Below are 23,276 nucleotides of genomic sequence, written 5' to 3'. Positions count from 1 at the left end.
ATTTTATCATGCACTGGTCAAGGAATGGCCTGGACACTCTGTCAAACGCTTTCTCAGTGTCTAGGGCTTTCATGACCACTGCATTGCTGCTCTTGGAGGAGTGGTTTATTATGTGGCATAGCAGCCTTGTGTTGTCGTGGGACATACGGTTTTTAAGGTATCCTACTTGTGAGCAGTGTGAGTTTTGGTAGGTGTGCGTTGAGTCTGGTTGCTAGTATTTTGGCGTAGATTTTACAGTCTACGTTTATAAGTGAGATTGGTCTAAAGTTCTTTGCCTGATTTGTGTCCTTGCCTTCCTTTTGTATTACTATTATGTTGGCTTCCGCCATTGACGGTGTCATGTGTCCATTCTGGACACACTTCGTGAAGACTTCCTTCATTGTGGGCCTGAGAATGTGCAGGTACTGCTTGTAGAAGCTGGCCGTGAAGCCGTCTGGCCCTGGTGCTTTGTTGTCTTTGAGACTCGCTTAAAAGTACTATTTTCAAACACAGAATTTTAAAAACATCTTTACTTAAATATGTGTCATCAGATTCGGAGTTCAGGGATACCAGATTCCAATTTTCTATCTTACTCCCATTGGAAGATATGCAGATAAACATGTTACACAGCATTCCACATTCCTCTTTTCAGCGCTACTCATGTGGGTGGCACAATCAGTGCTGCAAGCCCACTAGTAGCATTTGAATTACTGGCCCTGTCACACTTAGTGCACTTTACTAGGGACGTACTGGTAAAACAAATATCCCAATTATGGATAACCTATCACAATAACAATTTACACAGAGAGCATATGCACTTTAGCACTGATTAGCACTGGTAAAGTGCCCAGAGTCCTATAGCCAACAAGCACAGGTCAGGAAAAACAAGGGAGGAAGAAGCAAAAAAAAAAAAAAAAGTTTGGGGATAACCCTGCAAAAAGGGCCATTTCCAACAGAGTGTGACCAGCATTGTGTGTGGAATGCTTAATCAGCAGTTCCAATGATGCACCGGCCATCATCTTAACAATAGAGGCTGTGTTATAGTCATCTAGATCTTCTAGATGGAGGTTAAAATCACCAAGAAATCCTCTGGTTCGATACTTGATTCTATGATAGGGCTAATAATATCTGCAAATCTATTTTTTGCACCTGGAGGCCTGTACAGTAACGCACCTCTAAATGTGTAGTTATCACTTAAAGTTATTCTAAAGGATAGTAATTCGCAGCCAGTGCAGCTTCCTATGGGAAAACCTTTATTGGCAGAGTATCTTTGCGGATGATCGCTAGACCTCCTCCTCATTTATTTTGTTTGTCGTTTCTAATTATTGTAAATCCTGATTTAATAGCTAGAGCAAGATTGAAATCGGAGGTACTATCCGCCAGGTTTCTATCACTAAAGCCATGTCAATTTTGTATGCTGTCACCAGTTCGGCAAATTCTCACTTGTGTTTCACAAGAGACCTTGTGTTGATGAGTAAGCCTAAGACTGTTTTGGGTGCCAGTAATTGTTGGCAATGGACTTGTTGCAAAATTGTGCAAGCTCTTACTTTCTGAAATGAATTTTTTGGGGAGCAGTGCACGCATGAATTGGGCTCCTTAAATAGATTGAGCTGTGGACAAGCTGGAGTTTTAGTAGGCCTGCTAGGACTCAGAAGAACACTTTTTGAATAGGTCACTCTGAGTCCCCCATTTGAAATGGATTGGGCAGGGGTTAAAGCCCTGGGACCGGTCCAGGCGCGGACAGTTGCAGACCAGCTTGCCTTTGGCGCGGCTTTGGCGCGCCGGCGGCGCACCCACTGTGCGTGTCTGATGCACGTCTGCTCCGGCATCCTGCTTATGTGGAGATTAACCGCAGGAAACTGGTGCGCAGATACCAGCTAAACCCTTTTGACCCGGAAATTCAGTCCCAGGTTTTTCAGGTTCACTGAGCCCTCCACGCAATCAGCACCAGCCGTGGTGGAACGAGGCTTTGAACCGGAAGACAGCTGTGGTCTGAGTGAGTATTAAACTAATTTTAATCTACAACTAACAATCCAATGCCTCTGGATTTTTAAAAAGAGTAAAAGCAATGCAAGTTAAAAAGCTCCGGGCGGTAAAGATATTTAAAAAGCACAAAATTGAAAGATATATGCCTTATAGCGTTGATGCCAGTAATAGTCAGAGTGCCAGGAATAATCAGAATGTGTTTCAAACAAAAAAATGCGGCAAACCTACAGTTGGTACCGCAGTATGTATCTGAAGAAGTGAAGATGGCAGTAGGGTGATGATCCCTACAATGAGTAGATTCCTGATTGAGCAATATGAGGTTATAACCATCTAGTTATTTATAAGGTTCTGTGTGCTAGTGTCAGAGAATTCCAGTAAGAAGTGAACATTCCCTAATACTATGGTGCAACTGATTTCCATGACAGAATGGCCTCTTCCATCTCATAAAGGGAACAGCATCTTGTGAGGGTCAGTAGACCAAAAGCAAATTAAGCTAGTTCGAGAACACCAGGCCCTATTTTACCGACTTGTAATTCCAGCAGGTAAAATCGCATGAGGCTCTAGCTGCAACAGCAAGCAAGGCTCAGCCCCCCCCACCCAAATCCCTGAAAAAGGGCCTTATTAGGATGGCAGTCGAACCGCCACCAGCAGGCTGTCATTGGTGGTGCTACTGACATCCAGTAGTACGGTCTGACTGCTGCACTATGATGCAGTTGTTTGGACCGCACGGTCAGAGGGATCAACCAACGCTTCTGACAGATTGTAATCCCTACAGTAGAGGCGGTGCCTGCACCGGCAGGGCCATAGGGATTATAAACCTAATCTCTCCGAGCACTCTCACTATACATGAAATTAAGTTATATCAATATGTTTTATAATGCATCTCAATTGGCATTTGTCACTCTCCCAATATCTTTGATCAAAAGTCCAAAATCCCCAGTTTAAAGTTCATCCGTTTTTATTTTCGTATTCTTCCAAATAACATGAATGCTCGCGCTCCCGTTCCGAACGCACTAGTGAAGATATACACTACCCGTGGAACAGAAATAGCGATCTGTGGATAAAGGATCTGGTCGTAAACTAAACGGGAGCGCGAGCGTTAAGGGTGAGTGGACTGAAACTTTGGATAATTTATATATATATGGATATGGGTTCAGAATAGTGAGATATGCATATTCTTTGGTTTTAGTAATTTGCAAGTGGAGAAAATACACGGAGCAAGAGAATAACGAAGTGGATAATATTTACTCTGTCTTGGGATCGGAGACATAGAGATTTAAAGATGGATTGAGTATGAGGAGATGATTACAAGAGAGTGAATCATCAGGATAATATAGCCCTGAGGAAGTCTAAAGTGTCTTATAACTACACGACGAAACACGTGTTGGCTGCTGTGGCTGCTCTATCGAGAATTCATGTTATTTGGAAGAATACGAAAATAAAAACGGATGAACTTTAAACTGGGGATTTTGGACTTTTGATCAAAGATATTGGGAGAGTGACAAATGCCAATTGAGATGCATTATAAAACATATTGATATAACTTAATTTCATGTATAGTGAGAGTGCTCGGAGAGATTAGGTTTGTTGTTTGGTTTCGCCTAGGTGAAACATTGTGGGTGTTGGATCCGCATCCCTTTTCCTGGAAGCCCCACTTCCGACTGAGACTATATACATTACCCTTGATACAGTTATTGTGAGTGCCCATTTGTCTGTAGGTATCCAATCAGTTGACAGCCATAGGGATTATGTTGTCCCTTTCCGACCGCTATGGAAAGGCTGTCAGAAAGGGACTTCAGGGGTCCCTAGGAGGGCCCCCATCCCTGCACTGCCCCCACAAACATCCATACCCGATGTTTTAGGCGCCATATTGTGCCTGGCATACGGTGCATGGATATTTAAAAACATCCCTTTTTCCATAGTGGCTTGTGCTGTGGCTCTTTTCAGGCTGCGGCACAAGCCGAAATGGAAAATGCCGTGGTTCTGACGGAAGTTACATCATAATTTAGTGGGTGGGACCGCTGACTACTAGTCGGTTAGTCACCATTATCGTAATCGGACCCCAAGTTTCTTTTTTTCCATGAAAAGAAACCATGGCTCCCATTTGACACCTGCTGAGAGCACATGCTAACTGGGAGCGTTGAATCCTGCAGAATAGGCCATCAGGCGTGGAATACCGCCGGGTAACTCCAAGTCTGCAGTTATTTCTGATTCCCATGGGGTTTCACTCATAAAAGAAGGATGCCAGCCGGTAACTCAAATTCTAGCCTCGCTCTGTGAATCTACACATGGATTTCAGCAGAACTCTTAATCAAGGCCATAAACTGCGCACAAAAAAGAAGTGTTTCCTGAAGTGTCTCGTAAATGATGATGCTGTCAGCACAGGACTGTGTGTCCCAGACCTATAAGGGCAGTTTTATGGATTTTCTAAAGGTTGATACCTTATTCCCTAATGGGAACGTGTCATTTTCTGTTGTTTACTTTGATGACAAGTGCGTTTCTTGTGTCATTCTTCTGATAGTGTGCATTGCAAACACGTGAATGTTCTGTTTCTCATAGAAATAAAGCAAACACACCTGGGCGTGTCTTCCAGCCGCGTCACGATGACACTGACCTGCGGAAACGACGACTGTCGAAGTTTTTGGGACACTTCAGCAACATGGTATCAAAATTCCTGCTGTGCGAACAGATGCTCCCCATATCTATTATACCAAGAATGTGCCATTGAAGCCCAGGACAGCAGGGCCAAAGAGACAGCGGTGACATGCACAGACCTGCTCCCCTTCACCGAGTACATCGTGGCTGTCTATGGAGCAAGAAAACAGCTCTCTCCTGATCGATACTATCTCCTCTATAATGTGACAGTCACAACCAACCAGACAGGTAAACAGTGCTCTGTGTGCAGAAATTACCATTATGGATGAGGAAAAGTGATGCGGTGATGTCTGCACCGGCAGTGTTGACTAATGTGAGCTTTGGTGGTGGTTGGCGGTAATGTTGTCGGCCCCTCGTAGAAATGTTACCCAGATGAACCAACGTTTGAACGTGGCTTTACTCGTGTTTTTCCAGTTACCTAGAATTGTTTTGACGGCTGCGGTTAGCAAGACGTCATCTAGTTCGCGGTTCTCTTTGGAGTTGAGCTCTGTGGTCAGGAAGGCCATGGTTATGCCTGGTAGTTTTGAGATAATAAAAAAATTCCTATGAAAAGACACATGTTGAAGTAGGGAAAGAGAGAGACACACAGAGAGAATGCGAGAGAGAGACAGAGAGAGACAGAGAGAGTGAGAGGGAGAGAGAAGGAGACAAAGAGAGAGAGAGGGAGAGAGAGGAAGAGATAAAGACAGAGAGAGAGAGAGAAAGAGAGAGAGAGCAAGAGAGAGAGCGAGAGAGAGTGGAAGAGTGAAAGAGAGAGAGAGAGGGAATGAGAGGGAGAGAGAGACAGAAATAGAGAGAGAAACAGAGAGAGAGACCGAGAGAGAGAGAGAGAGAGAGAGAGAGAGAATGAGAGGGAGGGAAAGAGAGAGAGGGAGACAGAGAGGGAGAGAGAGAGACGAAGAGTGAAAGACAGAGGGAGAAAGGGGGCATAGAGAAGGGAGACAGAGTAAGAAATTATAAAAACAGAGAGTGAGAGAGAAGTAGAGACAAAGAGAGAGAGAGCGAGAGAGAGAGGAAGAGAGAAAGACAGAGAGAGAGAGAGAGACAGAGAGAGACAGAGAGAGAGAGAGTGAGAGAGAGGAAGAGAGAAAGACAGAGAGAGAGAGAGAGAGAGAGACAGAGAGAGACAGAGAGAGAGAGAGAGAGTGATAGGGAGAGATAGTAGATTCAGTTATTATTCTATTGATTATTTCCACTACTGTAAAGCCACATTTCTGTGATTGGATCCTCTTATAACACATTCTGTTTCAGCTGAATGAATGAATGAATGAATTGGTACTTGTAGAGCGCATGGCTATCAGAAGACCTCCCAGCGCTTAGAAACAGAAACTTCATGACAGACATTAAACAATAGGGAACAAAAAGGTTTTTAGCTGTCTTCGGAAGGACAGATAATCCTCTTCAAGGTGGATATAATTGGGAAGTTGGTTCCAACGTTTGGATGCGTTGTAGGAGAACATTCGTACCCCGCTCCTAGACCTATGTATCCTTGGGACTGCTGCCAGGTGTTTCTTCCCAGAGCGAAAGCATCTACTGGGATGGTAAGAAGAGATGATGGATCGCAGAATTGATGGGCCCTTTGAGGATAGAGTCTTGTGTACAATGCATAGAGCCTTAAACTGAAGTCTCTCAGCGACCGGAAGCCAATGGGGGGAAGCTATTGATGATCGCACGGATTCCCTATTTGGGGTCCGTAGAAGGAGACGAGCTGCACAGTTTTGAACAGTCTGTAGCTTCCTAATTGTTGAGCAAGGGGAGCCGAAATAGAGAACATTGGCGTAATCAAGGCGTGAGAGAATCAGAGCGTGAACCAACAATCTCCTGTCATTGAAAGGCAACAGGGGGAGGATTTTCCTAATCATTCTCAGTATTCCATAGCAGATCCCTTCTACCTTCTCTAGATTTCTCCTTTATGTTTAGATTGTGGTCCAGCCAAACGCCAAGGCTTTTGATTTGCTCTTTTGGAGGAGGCATGATATCCAAACATGTATGCCATTAAGAGCTGGAGTCCAGGGGGGAGGGTTTGCCCAAGAACATCAGATCTGTTTTAGCTCCATTCAGTTTTAAATATGAGTCTTCCATATATGCAGACACTTTTTCCAGACAGCCGGCCAGATTAGTTGCCCCATTCTCCGATTGGTTTAAGGAGACAACCAATTGGGTGTCATCCACACAGGTAACAATCTGTATGCCAAAGGGCTTGACGACCTCTGCCAGGGGGCTCATATAAATATTAAACAACATGGGGCTCAGGGAAGAGCCCTGAGGGACACGGCAACAGAGCGGCATACTTTTAGAGATGGAGTTAGTCTTGAAATGATCTGTCAAATAAGAAGGACTCCAACCACTTGAGAGCAACTCCAGACACTCCTACCATTCTGAGCCTTGAAATCAGCAATTGATGATTGACTGTGTGAAATGCCGCGCTTAGGTCGAGGAGGACAATTGCTGCAGAGCCACCAATATCTAGAATTTTTCTGGTTTCCTCAACTACTAGGAGCTGGGTGGTCTCCGTGCCCTGCTGGGGTCTAAAACCGGTTTGCAAGGGATGAAAGCAGTCATTTTTTTCCAAGAAGATGGAAAGAATGGACTTGACATGCTTTTCCGCAACTTTTGTGATCCCTGATAAAAGCGAGATCGGACGGTAATTCGCAAATATTTCTGGGTCCAAGCCTGTATTTTTGAGAAGTGCTCTCTCTCAGAGCATTGGGGGGGGGAGGGGGGGGGGGTACATCTCTGGGGGAGCCTGATTTTAGTTTATTGAAATAGATTTTTAAGGATTTCATGTCGAGGGGGGGAATAACCGCCGAAGAACTGTTGAGTAATTTTGACCCGTTTTCCACCTGTGGAGCGTTAAGGGGGGCAGGGGCTGGGGAAATAGCTAAATAAATATCTTGAATTTAAAAAAAAAATAATTCTGTCAGCTTATTGCAGCGGCCTAAAATATCATCAGAGTGCAGAGATGGGGAAGCAGGGCTGAGAAGAGATTTGGCAATTTTGAAAATTTCACGAGGGGTATTTGAGGCTGAGGTAATCCTTGTTGCGAAGAATGAGGATTGGGTCCTTCTGGTTTCTAACTTATGAGTTTTAGTTGCATTTCTGTGTTCAGTCTTCTTATCGTTGGAGAAATCTTTCCTCCAAAACCTCTCCAGTCGTTTACATTGTTGCTTCAGCTCTCTGAGCTTAGGCGTGTACCATACTATCATCTTAGAACCCTTCTTATTGGTTGTCCTTTTTTAGGAGCCTCCAGGTCTAAGGAGGATTTGAGCCTTTGATTAAACTTGTTGGCAGATTCTGGGTCGTCCTTCAATGCCGCTCGGGTGTTACTAAGAGTAAGCGCCCAAGACTCAGTAGGAAGTTTGGCCAAATTATGACTTTTTTACCGGTTCCAATGGCGGATCACTATCCGAGGGAGTCCATGAGAAGGGTATCATATGGTGATCCGACCAAGTCATTGGGATAGGATTTTCCACAACAAGCTTGTTAATGTTGGAAAAGATAGGGTCGAGTAGTGGCCTTTTTGATGTGTGGGTCTGGTCACTTTCAAATTAAGTAGGAGAGCACCCAAGCTATCAGTCATTTCCTCCACACCAGGTGAAGAGATTGCATCGAAATGGATATTCAAATCACCTAATACGGAGAAGTTCGAAAGAGAGCTGACTGATTTAGCTATTATCTCGGGCAGGTCTCTATTAAAGTGGCCAATAGCTCCTGGAGCAAGTGTGGGAGAAACCCAATGCAAAAAAGAGGCTTTCACAGTCAGGAATCAGGCCTGTCGTGGCTCGACTGTTGAATACATCTTCATAAATAATGGCCAGGCCTCCTCCCCTATTTAATTCCTGATCTTGCCTCTGGATCACATAGCCTGGAGGAAGTGCCTGGACCACTACCGGATCTAGTGAGTTGGTAAGCCATGTTTCTGTTAGATACATGGCATCCGGGTATTCTTCTTCCTGAACTGACCGGATTTCAATTGCATGCTTGGGCATAGAGCGGCAATCTAGCAGGCACATTTTGAAAGCAGGTTGGTGGGAAGGAATCTTTACTGCTGAGACCTTGGGATCTGGTTCAAATAAACAATGAGGGCATTTACTACTTACAATGGCTGGTGCAAGAATGAGATAGCATTTCTGTGCCAAAGTCCCTCCAAGGACATACAGCCGAATAAAAATGTGTTTTTCTCATGGGAGGACCAGGCGTTCAGGAATTCTAGCTCCTGGGCCCGGTCGGGCTCGGACGGGCGCGGACGGGCTTGCCCTAGGCATCATTCCCGCCTTTTCAATCAAAGGCGAGCATGAGGACGGTAACAGCTAGAGTGCTAACCTCTATTGCTGATGCCCCTAAATGTCAGATACCTCCCCAACTAGAGCATTGAACACAGCTCCTTTCCGGACTTAGAAAGTGAAAATGGCAGGTAGTTAAAAACAGTTTTAAAACTAATGTGCAAAGTCGCATTCAATTAAAAGAAGAATAGCTCCTCAGGAGAAAATTACGTGCGGCAGCTGAGAATCGGACTGCTAGCATTCACGTCATCCGCCCCTTTTCAATCAAGGGCGATCGTGAGGACCGTCATGGCTAGAGCGCTAACCTCAAATGCTGACATCCCTAAATGTCAGTGCCCTCCCGGAGCATTGAACACAGCTCCTTCCCGGACGCAAACAAGCCCGGATTGGCCATAGCAAAATCTGCCCTGCAACAAAATCGGCCGAAAACCGGCCCTAGCAAAGTGCTTGGCAGCACCTCCAACCCCACCACCCCCCCGGAGTGGGGCGGGGGGGGGGCGAGCACTTTGACAGGGCCGGTGTTGATTCCCAGTCTGGCCTGAAACACAAAGTGAACAAAAGGCTTGCAAAAGGGGAGATGCGCCGGTTCCGTGACCCGAGGGAACGGTTGCGTCCTTCCTCAGTGCTTGCACAGAGTAGGGGACTCATCGTGAGCCTTACCGGTGCGGAGGTGATGCATAGATTCTCGGCTTGCGGGCCCGTTGCGATGGGCAAGACGGCACCTGGATGCGATGCGATGATCCACTTGCGATGCAAGAAGATGGCGCCCTTGATGCGGCAATGCGATGACGCCCTGGCAGCCTTGCAACAACTCTGTACTTTGGAACCGCGACAGGCCCTGCGACGCGGTTCTCCGGTGATGCAATGGTGACTCTCACGATGGTGTCAAGCTTCTCCGGTGATGCGACAGCAGACAGCTTCAATGAACACACGCTTCCAGGGAGATGCGGCGAAGGCTTGCTTCTCCAGTGTTGCGATGATTTCAGCTGTGGCGGCGACATGCTTCTCCTCGATGCGTTGCGCTTCCAGCTCCCAGCGGCACGCAAGTGACTGGAATCAGAATTTCCAGCAAGGAAATTCAGGAGGGAGCTGGAGGTGAAGTCTTTTGTCCCTGAGACTTCAGCAGGAGGCAAGCACAGTTCAAGCCCTTGGAGAATATCCTGTAGATGAAAGTCCTTACAAAGTTCCTTCTCCTTTCCCCTGGCAATGAAGTAACCACTGCGGGCCAACCCAGCAAACAGCACATTGGCAGAGGGCAGTCCAAACTCCTGCAGCTTCCTTGGTTCTTATCCTTGGCAGAAAGATTTCTTGTTCCAGAAGTGATCTAATTTCTTGGGATCAGGCTCCCAATATTTATACCCCTTTGTTCTCTGAAGGCAGAGAGGCCTCTGCCTAGTCCAAACCAGTTCCTGAGCACTCTGTTTACATGACTCTCCTCTTCCTTTCACTGTGCAGGGCAGAGACATCAGACGTCCCACAGGAGGTAGAGCCAGCACAGGAGAGGGAAGATGCAGCTCTGGAGCACTCTGTTGACATGATTCCTCCTCTCCTTTCACAGTGCAGGGCAGAGACATCGGACAGGCACCAGGGGGTGGAGCCAGCATTGTAGAGGGAAGTCCCAGCCCTATTCAGGTCCCAGGTGCACTCCTCCCTCCCATATGGATGTAAATCTCTCTATTCACCACTGGGTTGTCCCAGCCTGTCTTTTGGAATTCCCCAGCCCTGTCATACACAAACCCAGACAAGGAATACACAACCCAGCAGAGGCAGGCTCAACTGGTTAGGCAAGCAAATACCTGCTTTCTAAAAGTGGTATTTGCAAACACAGAATATTAAAATAACCTTTACTAAAAGATGTATTTTATTATTCTGAGTTCAGGCATACTACATTTGAATTTCTACCATGTTCCCTGAGTCAGTTAGGATTAAAAGAATTTAATAATCTAACTGCCCAATCTAACCTATTGAGAACAGGTTGCCTTCAATAGTGAAAAACGAAAATGGCTGTAATTCTCTATTAGACCATGCTACACACATCAGAGCATGTACTACCTTATACTTACAATGCACCCTGCCCTTGGGCCTACCATAGGGTTGTATAATATGAAGCAAACGGAAGGTTTAGGGACTGGCAAGTGGGTGCACTTGGCCAAGTCGACATGGCAGTGCTAGACTGCACACAGGCCTTGCTATGGCAGGCTTGAGACACATTTTACAAGCTGCTTCTGGGGGTGGCACAACCAGTGCTTCAAGCCCACCAGCAGCATTTGATTTACAAGCCCTGGGCACACATAGTGCACTGTACTAGGGGCTGACAGGTAAATCAAATGACCCAATCATGGAATCCAATTAATACATCAATTAAACATAGAGAGCACTTGCACTGTGGCACTGATTAGCAGTGGCGTAGTCCCCAAAGCATAAATCCAGCAAACACATATCAAAACAGAGGAGGCAATCCATCAAAAATGGAAGGGAGACTCATGGCAATGATGTCAGGTCTAACAGTATCCTCATCTGATTATGATGCACCCTCTCTTATGTTTGCTACAGGAGGTATAGATGTCCCTGTTACCTCATCTTTCAATTCATTAGACTGAACTATGGAAGTGATAATCACTACTGTAATAACTATGATTTCTCCCTTTATAAGTGTGCCTATCATGCATTTCTGCCTGCGGCTCAAATTTCCTTACTCCATGTTGAATCAGTTTTTCCACTCTGCAGAAATGAAATAAGAAAGTCTCTTTTCTCTGTCTTGAACTTCTGCACAAAGTCCGTAATGATTTGCCTGTAGTGCTTAGATTCTTTTGTATTCAGTTTGATAATGCTAATATAAAGTTCATGAATAGACATCCCTATCCCTCTATCTTCTTCTATTGATATTCCCTAATTGTATTCTTCTTCCACTCGGGCATAGGTTATCTTCTTTTGGAACAAAGTTCATATGCTTCTTTCTTTTTCTTTAATCAGTTCAATTTTCATCAAAGATTATGTCAGTACCCAGAACATCAACAACAAGTTCCAGGATTTCCATATGAAATGCTGCCAAATCTTGAGCTGTGGTCTGACAACCAAAGGATTGGGAACGTAAATCGATTTAGCATTAAGAGTCTCAATCCACTTAGCCTTGGAGGATCAGGTACGTCAGGATCAGAATCCAGAGAGCCTCAACTCCTGGGACTAGCAGTTCAATCTCAATAACCAGTGTGTTCCCTCTGCCTAGCACTCTCCCAGACCATAGTCTCCCTGACTTCACTGGTTTTTGAATCTGTGCATAGGTATGTCCACTCTAGAGCATCGTATTTTTAACACAGCACTCGTCCTCTTTTTGATCTTCTTAGGCCGTCTTGATTTGGTTCTGTCTCACTTTTCTCAGATTCAGAACTTTCAGAGATGGGAGCAAGATCCTTTTCTGATGTAAGCCTCAGATTCAGTCTCTCTTTCCTTTCTGGTCACCCTTCACTTGCAGCCTCGGTTCTACTCCCCAATCTGTCCTGTTCCACTTCTGTCTGATCCACCAGATCCGATTCTGTTTCAGTTCCAATGCTTTTGTCACTTTCGATGTTTATGTCAGAATCTAATGCAGCATGACTTCTTCCAGCCTGACCCAATGAATGCTCTACTTCAGTAGCAACCCTCAGAGCTTGGCGTGTCCCCTCTTCCGAATTTCTATTCTCTGTTGTGCGTCTTTGATCAAGGAGAGCTGTTCCCTCCGAGGGTGCTGTAACTCTGCAAGTGTGAGAGGCGTGGATCCAGTTCGGCAAATCTCCGCACTTCACAGCTGTGCTTGTAACCAGGATCACTTGATAGGGTCCATGCCAGCGTGCATCAAGGCAGCTCTTCCTCACATGCTTTCTGACCAAAACCCAGTCCCCCAGGCTTAAGTCATGCAGGAGTTCTCTCGAGGTGGAAGTAGTCACAGCCTAGACCTGGTGGACACAGAATTAACCACATCAGCCAATCCCTTGCACTAATCAAGCACCAAATCATCGGTGATGTTTATCAATGCTGTCGCTGGCACTGCAGGCAAGCGCATCACTCTCCCCATCAATATCTCGTGAGGGAACAATCCTGTTCTCCTATCTAGAGTGCGATGCAAACTCATCGAACCAAGGGCAGATCATCCGGCCATTTTAAAGACGTCGACGATCAAACCTTTGCCACTCTCATCTTGATAGTCCTATGTATTTGCTCCACTAGACCAGAAGCCTCCGTCCGATTCCAATGAGGTGGAAATCCAAACCGTGGGATAATCTCTCTAGGCAACAATTTTGCTACTGTAAGACTGTCACACCTTCTAGTCAGATACACCTCAACCCAACGTGAAAAGATACACACTACCACCAAAACTTATCTTAATCCATTGCACCTGGGCATCTCTATGAAGTCTAACTGCATTCGATTGGAAGGACGTCCTGACCTCCCAATATGACTCAAAGCAACCACCTTTTCTTTCCTGCATTCATCTGCTGACACATACCACACATATGACACACTGCCTCATCATACATACGGAACTGTGGATTGAACTAACTCTAACGAAACATGGCGTCTCTTCCAAGGTGAACTGCTCCATGTATATGCCTTGGAATAGGGCTCAATAGACAGTTGTGTAACACTGTTCTTTCATCTGTTGTCACCCAAATGCCATGGCCTCTTCTCTCACAACCTGCTCTTACCCATGCTGCTTCTTCCTCTTCAGGGACCTCTTCTTGTAATCTTTTAATCTCATCCCAGGTATCGGCCATAGCCAACATCATGCTGAGCTCTGTCTTTTCTGTGCTATCTCCCACATATTCTCCGTTAAAAATACAAGCATGTATAGCACAAAAACGAGCCAATTTGTCTGCATAACGGGTTCCTTTGATGACAAAATTCTCCCCCTTTCGTGTGCTGCACACTTTACCACCGCTATTTTTTTTTATTTCTGTAATGCTTTTAACAGTTGTCTCACATATTCCCAATTTCTGATCGGAGATCCTGATGACATTGGGAACCCTCTTTGTGACCAGAACTACTCCGAACCCATACTGTCTGTCTGTCTAGACAGTCACTTGGACTCGATCAGAGATGAAAAATGCATGTATTAGGGCAATAATTTCTGCCACATATGCAGAGTATTCTCCTTGTAAACAAGTGGCTTCCACAACTCCCGAAATAGTACAGACAGCAAAAGATGCTCTCAAACAACCTTCATTGTCTCTTAAACATGAACCGTCAACAAAAAGGACTAAATCAGATTCAGGCTAAGGTTCATTGACAATATCAGGTCAGGGCTTGGTAGAAAGCTCACTCACATCTAGGCAGTCATGCTCCTCACAATCTTCACCTTCTACAGGTGGATATGGCATCAGTGTGGCTGGGTTTAACATAGAACATCTTTTCAGAGTCACATTTTTAGATGATAGTATCACTTGCTCATAATTGGTAAGCCTATTTTTAGTCAGGTACTGTGTTTTGGTTCTCGTCATCAGGAATTTCACTGAGTGCGGTACATATACTGTAAGGGGATGACCCATCATGATGCTTTGACACCTCTCAATGCGGACACCAGTTGCAGCAATGGATCTGAGACATCGGGACATTGCAGAAGCCACTGGATCTAAGGTGACTGAAAAATAAGCTACTGGTCTACAGGCACCCCCATGTGTCTGAGCTAATACTGCCAATGCGCACCCATCCCTCTCATGACAGAAAAGCAAAAACGCTTTATTATAATCAGGCATTCCAAGAGCTGGTGCACTGCACAAGCTTTCCCTTAGCTCCTGGAAGGCCCTCAAACAATCGTCATCCCATGGTACTGGATCACTTAAATCCTTCTGCGCTAACCTTAACTAAGGTTTTACCTGCAGAGAAATATTTGTGAGCCACTGTCGCCAATAGCCGACCATTCCCAAAAACATTTGGACTTCCTTCTGCCGCTTTGGAGTACCGATTTGCATAATCACCTCTATGCGATCTGATGACATCTTTCTCTTTCTCTTTGCAATTTGATGCCCTAAATACTGTACCTCAGACATGTAGTGCTGAGGTTTTCCAGGTAACACTTTATGTCCATTCTCTGCCAGATGACTCGACAAAGCCCCAATATCTATCCTGCAAGCGTCTTCAACTTCTGAGGCAACCAGAAGGTCGTCTATGTATTACACAAGAACCGACTTCTGTGGCATTGTCAGACCTTTGAGATTCTTTTTCAAAATTTGATTAAAGATAGACTGACTTTCTATATACCCTTGTGGGATGTGACCCCATGTTAACACACAGTTCTCCAGCCGGTAAACAAATAAAAATTGTCGCTCCTCTTGGAGGGGTATCGAGAATGATGCTTGACATGGATCAATGACCGTAAACCATTCAGCTTCACAAGGTATTTCAAGCAAAATAACAGCTGGATTTTGTTCCAAAGGACAACATGGAATCACAATCCATTAACATTAACCTGTCATAAATCCTGCACTATTCTATAATTGACACTAGGTTTCTGCAGCCCCATTATAGGTGAATTACAGGGAATTCCTCGAATCTCCTTCAGTACGCCCTGCACAATCATGCCTGTTCATATTTTTTCATTATTTCTGCCGATGGGCCATGAGTTAACGGATTCCTGGTTGGTTCTGAGGTGGGCCACTCAATTGCGATCTTGCAAGCTGCCCACAAATCCCTTAGGGCCATTATGTCAAATAGAGTATTCAAATCTATCCCCAGAACCTTGGAGATTTTCACAAACAGATCAATTTGTTTGTACCATTCCTCAGTCTTCTCTCTCAGCTGAGGGAAATCATTTGTAAACAATGCCAAATCACCCCACTCCAAGGCACATCAATGTACCCCCAATCTGTACTCCCCGTAACGGGAAGTTTCCCACTCTCTCTTGCCCCCCTCCGCGAGGCGGGGTATCTCCTATTCCACTCCTTACTGTAGTACTGTGATTTTTAAGTTTGTTGGTTTGACTTATATTGCACTGTGCGTCTTACCTGCAGCTTTCAAACTGATCCTGCGCCTCTCCATCCCTGTCCCCGGTACGTCACAGCTTTTGATGCCGGTTGAACGGAGGGACGCAAGTCCTCCCCAATTGCTTTACTTCCTGCCTCTGTGTACTTAGGGCAGATGGGGGCCCAGACGCTCAGCAGACGCTCTAAACGGGTCGCCGCAAGCGCACTGAAGGTGTGCCAAAGGCAAGCCCATCTGCGCCTGTCCACGACCGGAACGCGGCCAGCGCCAGCCATGCTGCCGGTTGGGGGAGTGAGACAGTCATATGTTGGTCTAGAGACGAGGTGCCGCTCCACAAAGGTACTGTTTGTCCCGGGGCTCACCAGATTAACCTTGCAATGACTACACTGCCATACATATGCCACTCTTTTGGTCAGGTGTTTAATTACACCGTAGATATGCAGCATAATAGCAGCACTAGGAAAGCTACTCCCCAGGGCACAGCGCTTAAGCATTTTGAAAAAATTAGGGTGTGCCTAGTCAACTGCAGATTGCCAATGCAGATGATGTTTGGGGAGTTTTAACTGAGAATTCCTGGGACGCCATGTTCTTAACAGAAACTTGGCTAAGTACGTACTTTGTGGCAGCGATTTTAAAATGTGGAAAACCTGGGGGTAGGCCTAAACCTTGGAATTTTCAGGCATCCACCACTTGTATAGCTTGAAAGATCAATACCACTTTTTTATATCAATCCTGGTATATTTATTTATACCTTTTCTTTTTGATCTATTTACGTTTTCAGTATTCAATCACTAATACATGAAAAAAGGAAACACTATCACTTCCTAATTACAGTTTTTTCAAAGCCATTTCATCTTTGCAATTAGTTATGAATCATATCATGCACAACAATATTAAAAATAAATGACCATACTTTACAGAATTACAAAAAAGAATTTACACAAAAACTTATATATCTCTAATACAAAAAATTAAACAAATAACAACACATATAAATTAGGTTGCCCTAGTGCCAAACAATCATCATCTACTTTGCTATGTCTTATTCATTTTTTGACCCAAGTAAACATCACTATTCTCCAATTGTAAAGTTTTTTGGGGAAAAGTCCTTGTTATGTAAAGTGGCATTCATGTATTAGTGATTGAATACTGAAAACGAAAATAGATAAAAAAGAAAAGGTATAAATAAATATACCAGGATTGATATAAAAAAGTGGTATTGATCCTTCAAGCTATACAAGTGGTGGATGCTTGACAATTCCAAGGTGTAGGCCTACCCCAAAGGTTTCCTTATTTATTACCCTGCCTAGATCTTGTCCGACTGGGTCTTACTCCTTTGTTTTGAAAAGGTTTTAAAATGTGCCATGCTAATAAGGAGGGCAATAAAATAGGGGATGGGTGGCCATTATTTTTAAAGTCTCATGGGAGCTAGTTTCCTCTGCCCCACTCTACATGCAGGGCATGGAAGGCCTCAATTTTTGCCTCCAAATTAACCCTTCATCCTCCTTTTCAGGCATTCTCATTTATAGACCACCTAAATTTATGTCAGGATCTCTGCAATTTTATTGCACAAAAATCTCTAGTTTATGCCACTTTTACGGCCCTTGGCGATTTTAATCTGCACGTGAATGACCCAAACTGTGGCCAAGCAGTTCAGCTGGTCTCTTCCTTAGCAGGGGCTAATTTTATGCAACTGGTATCCTCTACTACACATAAAGCAGGCCATACCCTTGACCTAGTGTTTTCTAACATCGCATCTATAGTTATGGAGACTCACTGCCCAATGGTGTGGTCGGATCACCACTTGATTCCTTTTTTGGTTAATCTGGACAAACCCAGCCAGGCCAAGGGCAAGCGCACCATCAGAAAAATAAATTGGAAAAATCTGACCGCAGCATCTCTCAGCCAATTCTACAGGATAATTATCCACCACTATCTTCAGACCCCAATGCAGATGCCCTCGCTGTAAATCAATGGATCACTGCCGCTGTGAAGTCCATGCTCTGGCCAGAGTTGTGAAGTCCATTAGACTGTCCCCCTCTGCACTTGGTTGTCTGATGCACTTAAAGAAGCAAAAAGCAGGTGTAAGGGACTGGAAAGCCAGTGGAGAGCGAGCTACTGCGAACTGGCAAAAGCAACCTATAAAAATGCACTGAAAGAACTACATAAGTTGCTAAACGTAGCCATGAGGAATTACATTGACTCTAGTATCCACAAGGCAGATCACTCCAGTAAAGATGGTTTTGAGGTGGTTCAGTCCTTTGTGCAACTATTCCCAGCTCTGTGTGAAAAAATTGCAAGTTTCTTTGACAATAAAATTTCAAGGTTTATGACTCCTTCTCAATGTCAGAGGCAACGGAGAAATCAGATATGCATTGGGAGTTGCGGTGGTTCCTTCATTCACAAATTTCGAACCAATTACATCTCAAGATGCATTGGCAGAAATTTAAAAAATGGAGATCAGGTGCCCCAGAAGATCCATGTCTTTCTAAACTCTGGAAAGTGCTGTCTCATTCTCTCATTGGTGCGCTATCTCATGTCAGGAACTCTTCCCTTGAGTCCGGAGTTTTCCCAGACAAGTGGAAACCCTCTACCCTTCTGGCTCTCCACAAAGAACCTAAATATAGAGGGATCCCGAAAGCTGCAACCACGTTTCATTGGACCCTTTAGTATAACTGCCATAGTAAACCCGGTAACAGTAAAATTGGACTTACCAAAAGAATACCCAGTACATGCTACATTCCATGTGTCCTTGCTTAAGCCGTACAACCCAAATACCCGACCCGAACCACCACCTCCACCCATACCAATTAAGGGAAATCTAGAATATGAAGTGAACAGCATACAAGACGCAAAAAGAATTAATGGACGTCTGTTTTATTTAGTAGAATGGAAAGGATATGACGAAACTGAGAATTCATGGGAACCAGCGTCCTCTGTACATGCCCCACGGTTGATTAGACAGTTTTATCTAAAAAATCCAGGGAAACCCCGTCCCTTAGGAGGGCCTTTGAGGGGGGCGACTGTTAGGGTTTGTGCACAGCAAAGAGCATGTCCCCTCTCATTGCACTAGTGGTCTCTGTAATAGCTCTCTTTAAACATACTACTGAAAGCCTTTCTTGTTATCTCAGCCCCTCCCTAAGACTTCTGTGTATGTTGCTCAATGTATTCACAAGTTTGGACATTGCTGTCTTGTTTGCACATTGGACCTTGCTTTTACCAAGGCTTATTTAGAAAACATTGGGCCTTGCTTTTACCAAGGCTTATTTAGAAAACATTGGACGTTGCTTTTACCAAGGCTTATTTAGAACACTCCTCCCTAGGCCATGTGTTACTTCAACTCATTAGCATAATGACTGAAGCTCTGCACACCTGCTTGTGAGAACCACACCCAGTTCTTCGAACCACACCCAGCTCTTCGAACCACACCCAGCCCTGCCTATAAGAGGCAGCCCCTGAGCTTCACCCAGTGCTTGTGCTCATCTACCTCCCACTTACCTGAGAACAGATCCTTCGGCGCTGGCACTCCTGCTCTCTCCAGGCATTAATTGACTTTAACGGGCGCAGCTCCTGGCTCTTCCTTCTTCTGGTTTCCGGTTACTTCTTGCCTCAGCCCCTCTTCTGTCCACTGCAATCGACCTGCAAAGAGAAAGAGGTCAAGGATAGACTGATCAGTATCCCTTTTCAGCAACAAGTAAGTGCAAAACCTTTTATTACCTGAAAGAACTTTATCGGCGATTTCTGGATTCATATAAAGACAATTTGGAACAAGATATCTCCCACGAACTTTCTGGTTCAAACCCTTTGTTACAAGAATACTTTGTGGAACTTTGTGAAATAAACATTGTTTTACATGGAACTTTTTTAAGAATCGAACAGAGGAAACCATTGACAGCAAGGCAAACAGTAAATCAAGGACTTGCACAAATTACCTGCTGTATTTCGATGTAAAAGTGCAGTATTTGTTTTATAAAAAGTCTGGAAATGTGTGAAAATTGAGTTTGCTATTAAGAATTTAGGCTTTAGATATATTAAGGTGAATGTTAGACGTTGGTAATTTTTTTTTTTTTAAAACCTTTATTGTACAGTTCAATAAATTACAAGCACGGGCCAACAACCGCAGGGGCCGGCCGCAACACAAGAATAAGATCCAATGTATTATCTAACGACACAGCTCTTCAGCGACAACCCTGAGGTCCGGCAGCAAATCAGGATAAACATTGTATTGAACTTATAACACGTTGCAGGATAAGACAAAAGTTTCATTTTATGTTTAACCCCCCCCCCCAACCAGAAAAGGAAAGAGGAACAGACATATCTGGTGCCATACCTTCAAACACAATGATAAAGTGAGCGGGTAAAAATAGAATAGTCACAGATCAATTTAAAGGGAACGACCTAGACGCCTGCGCTAGCAAGCACAAGACAGGATATACGACCAAGCGATCTATAACACAATGCAGCCGCCCGCACTCAGACCCCTCCCACCCTTTGACACCAGGATAGAAAAGGAAGTACGGTTACTAGATACTGGAATAAATACGTTCAGGATAATCCGCCCACGTTATGCATATAAAGAGACCAAAAGAAAATAAAGGACAGAAAAAACATTTTTAAAAAAAAAGGACACGGACAAAATAATAAACCCTTCCCCCCACCCTGCACCCCTGCATATGGCTCTCGCCTAACCCCAACTAGCAGTGTGCCTGTCGCCCCAGCTAACTAAGTTCTAAAAGAAGAAAAAGAGTAAGAGTGGAGGAGGATAGTTCCAAACAGGCTCCCGGTCCTCTTCCCCCCCGCCAGAAACAGTAACCCCTGAGATAAAGCAACAGTCTAACCAATAATGAAAAGAAAACAAATCAGGGGAGCACTTGAAAACACCGCCTGGCCTCCCGTGTGCCCAACAGTATAAATCCCACTTCCAAAGAAAACCCTAATACAAACCCTAGGCCATACATCTCAGCCCTGACCCTTCCGCACCATCATACATCATAGAACCACTGAGTCAACACAAGCAGCCGCATGCCAAGAGAGTTCAAAAAGTGTGTGTCCAAGACAACTGCAAAATCTAGGGTTCTGAACAACCCCATCAGCAGCAAAACTCTCCTTCAACGACAGACAGTCTCGATGTTCCTTCCTCCACAGCCACACCGCAACCATGGGGGAACAAGATGAAGAGAAGGCACCAATACAGTCAGCGACAGGAAACTCAAGTAAAAAAACGTAAGTCAAGTCTCGCACCCACAATGGAGACGATGCACACTGCAGATTGTTCCAGGCATTAGGGTCACAATCTTCCGATGCACTGACCAAGGGCTCCAAACACTCTTGCAGCACAGGGTCCTCATTGGAAAACAACATTGCGGTCTCGGGTGTCGTAGCCGGGTGCAGGTCTTGTAGCGAAACAGGGTCCGGTCCCGCAAATCCTTTAACCATTAAGCCTGCAATCATTCCACACATCAGGGCATTCATATGAGCGTGAAACGCCCCAATGGCTGCCATTACTGTTGCAAGAGACGGCTCACGCTCCGTCTGGTTCATCACTCCACTCACCGAAGCGAACATTTACGTACCCTCCAGAGACCCCGGGCTCTCCGGGGGGAGCGGACAATGGCAGTGCGGACGGCTTTAGAGGGTGGCCACACACTTCCTACTGCTGCAAACAGTACCCCGCTGCCGCAGGCGGAGACCCCGACCACCGAGCCCCGGCGGGGGCCAAACTGGGTCCACGGGACGAGGACCACCGCCCACAGCCTCAGTATTGCCGCTGCACTCCTCTCACCAAAGTTGAACACTCCAAAGTGATTGCCGTCAAAATTGGGCTTAAAATACTTCCACCGCTGTAGACCGGACCCTGGTCTCGGCTGGCAGCCGATGTTGTTCAACTGCAGCCCGACCAGACCAAAACTCGAGACCCCGGCTTTCCAGCTGAAACTTGCCTCAAACTTCAATTCGACATAACTTTGTCAAATCAGCGAATTAAGTTTCCGGGATAGCACCATCAGAGCACACATGGATTCGTACACCTTGAGGTCGGACGCAAAATCAGGATTTTCATCAGGATCCTCTGGCAGGGACGGAGGTTGACGGAGCCGGGAGCCTAAGCAGCCATCTTGTTTGCGAGCGTAGCTCATCCAAGGCGTTGGTAATTCTGATAATGATATTCGTTTGATTTTACAGAAATTTTACAGTAATAGAAAGCACATCCCAGAACAGTAACACATTCCAAACCTGGAAGCTTGAGACCAGGATGTAAATGTAAATGTACAGGAATTTATATAGCACAAATCACCACTGGTTTCTAAGCACTTGCTTAGGGAACCCGTCCTGGTATTCCCCTGTGAGATAACCCCGGCAGGGTATCCGCAAGATGAAAGCCAGGCATCCCGCCGCGAGGGGCCGTTGTGGAGATTAAGCAAGCTATTGCCCAGAGTCACAGAGTGTGAACCCGTGAGTCGAGTAGGCACCGGAGCGAGAATTGTCGAGTCCATGGACATTTTAGGACTCAAGACCCCGCCGAGCCGGGAATTGAACCCTGGTCCCGGGCTGACCTCTGCTTCCAGGTCTGGAAGCCACACTTCTCCACTTCTCCAGGATCTAAGAGGTATGTTTAGAAGAGAATTTCTAATAAGACTAAGGTTTAGTCAGGAACACATTTAGGGATAGGTTGCACTTATCTGTTCTTTGTTTATGTTTCATTAGGCACCAGTTTCTGCAGAAGTCAGAAAGGGCCTCAGATTTTAGCAGCTCTTCTACAGTGGAAACGCAAGAACGGTGTTGTTTCTCTTTTTTTATTTTATCCACTTCCCCCATCCCTTGAGCTTCTGGTTCCTAGTGCACTGTTTTAAAACTAGTGTGCTAGAACAAGCAGTTTCAGTGTGGGGTCGGACTGTTTTCAACCTCCATCAGAAGTGAACAGAAAACAGAAACTCAGGTGAGCTGGGCTTTGACACCTTCTCCTTCTGGAGAAAAAACTAAATGGTGACCCAGGAGATCTCAACAATGTCAGGCCAATTTCATGTTAGAGAAGCTGGTCCAGCGTCAACTGACTTACTTTATCCAGCGCCATGGCTCATTGCATGACACACAATCTGGATTCCGGGCGTGTTTCAGCACAGAGACCGGAGTCAGTGAGAGGGTTGCTTGATTCAGGGGCATCAGCGTTGCTGGTGCTCCTGGATCTGTCTGCAGCATTCAACACAGTCGATCATGCCATGTTGGTTCAGAGACTACGTGACATAGGCTTCGGGGGGAAGACGTTGGCCTGGTTGAAATCTTATCTGAGCGGTCACACTCAGAGAGTTGTCCTACAACCATTTGAATCAAAACCTAAACACCTTTGGTGTGGTGTTCCTCAGGGCTCAGCGTTGAGCCCTCTGCTCTTTAATCTGTACCTTGCTACGCTTTACTCTTTGATTG

At 45.2% G+C, this 23,276-nt stretch overlaps 1 pseudogene across 1 annotated transcript in view; it reads left to right on the top strand.

The window, feature by feature from the left end:
- Window positions 1-23,276, top strand: part of LOC147726128 (uncharacterized) — a 261,305-nt pseudogene that overhangs the window by 150,484 nt on the left and 87,545 nt on the right. The window contains exon 5 of the transcript XR_015309266.1: window positions 4,525-4,848. The product of XR_015309266.1 is annotated as an uncharacterized LOC147726128 (transcript). The remainder of the gene's footprint in view (window positions 1-4,524; window positions 4,849-23,276) is intronic.

The sequence above is a fragment of the Lissotriton vulgaris genome, chromosome 3_1 (genome assembly GCF_964263255.1).
Source record: "Lissotriton vulgaris chromosome 3_1, aLisVul1.2, whole genome shotgun sequence".
In the NCBI taxonomy this organism is placed as follows: Eukaryota; Metazoa; Chordata; class Amphibia; order Caudata; family Salamandridae; genus Lissotriton; species Lissotriton vulgaris.
The sequence above is the reverse complement of the archived record's forward strand: the minus strand, read 5'-3'. Positions and strand labels throughout refer to the sequence as shown.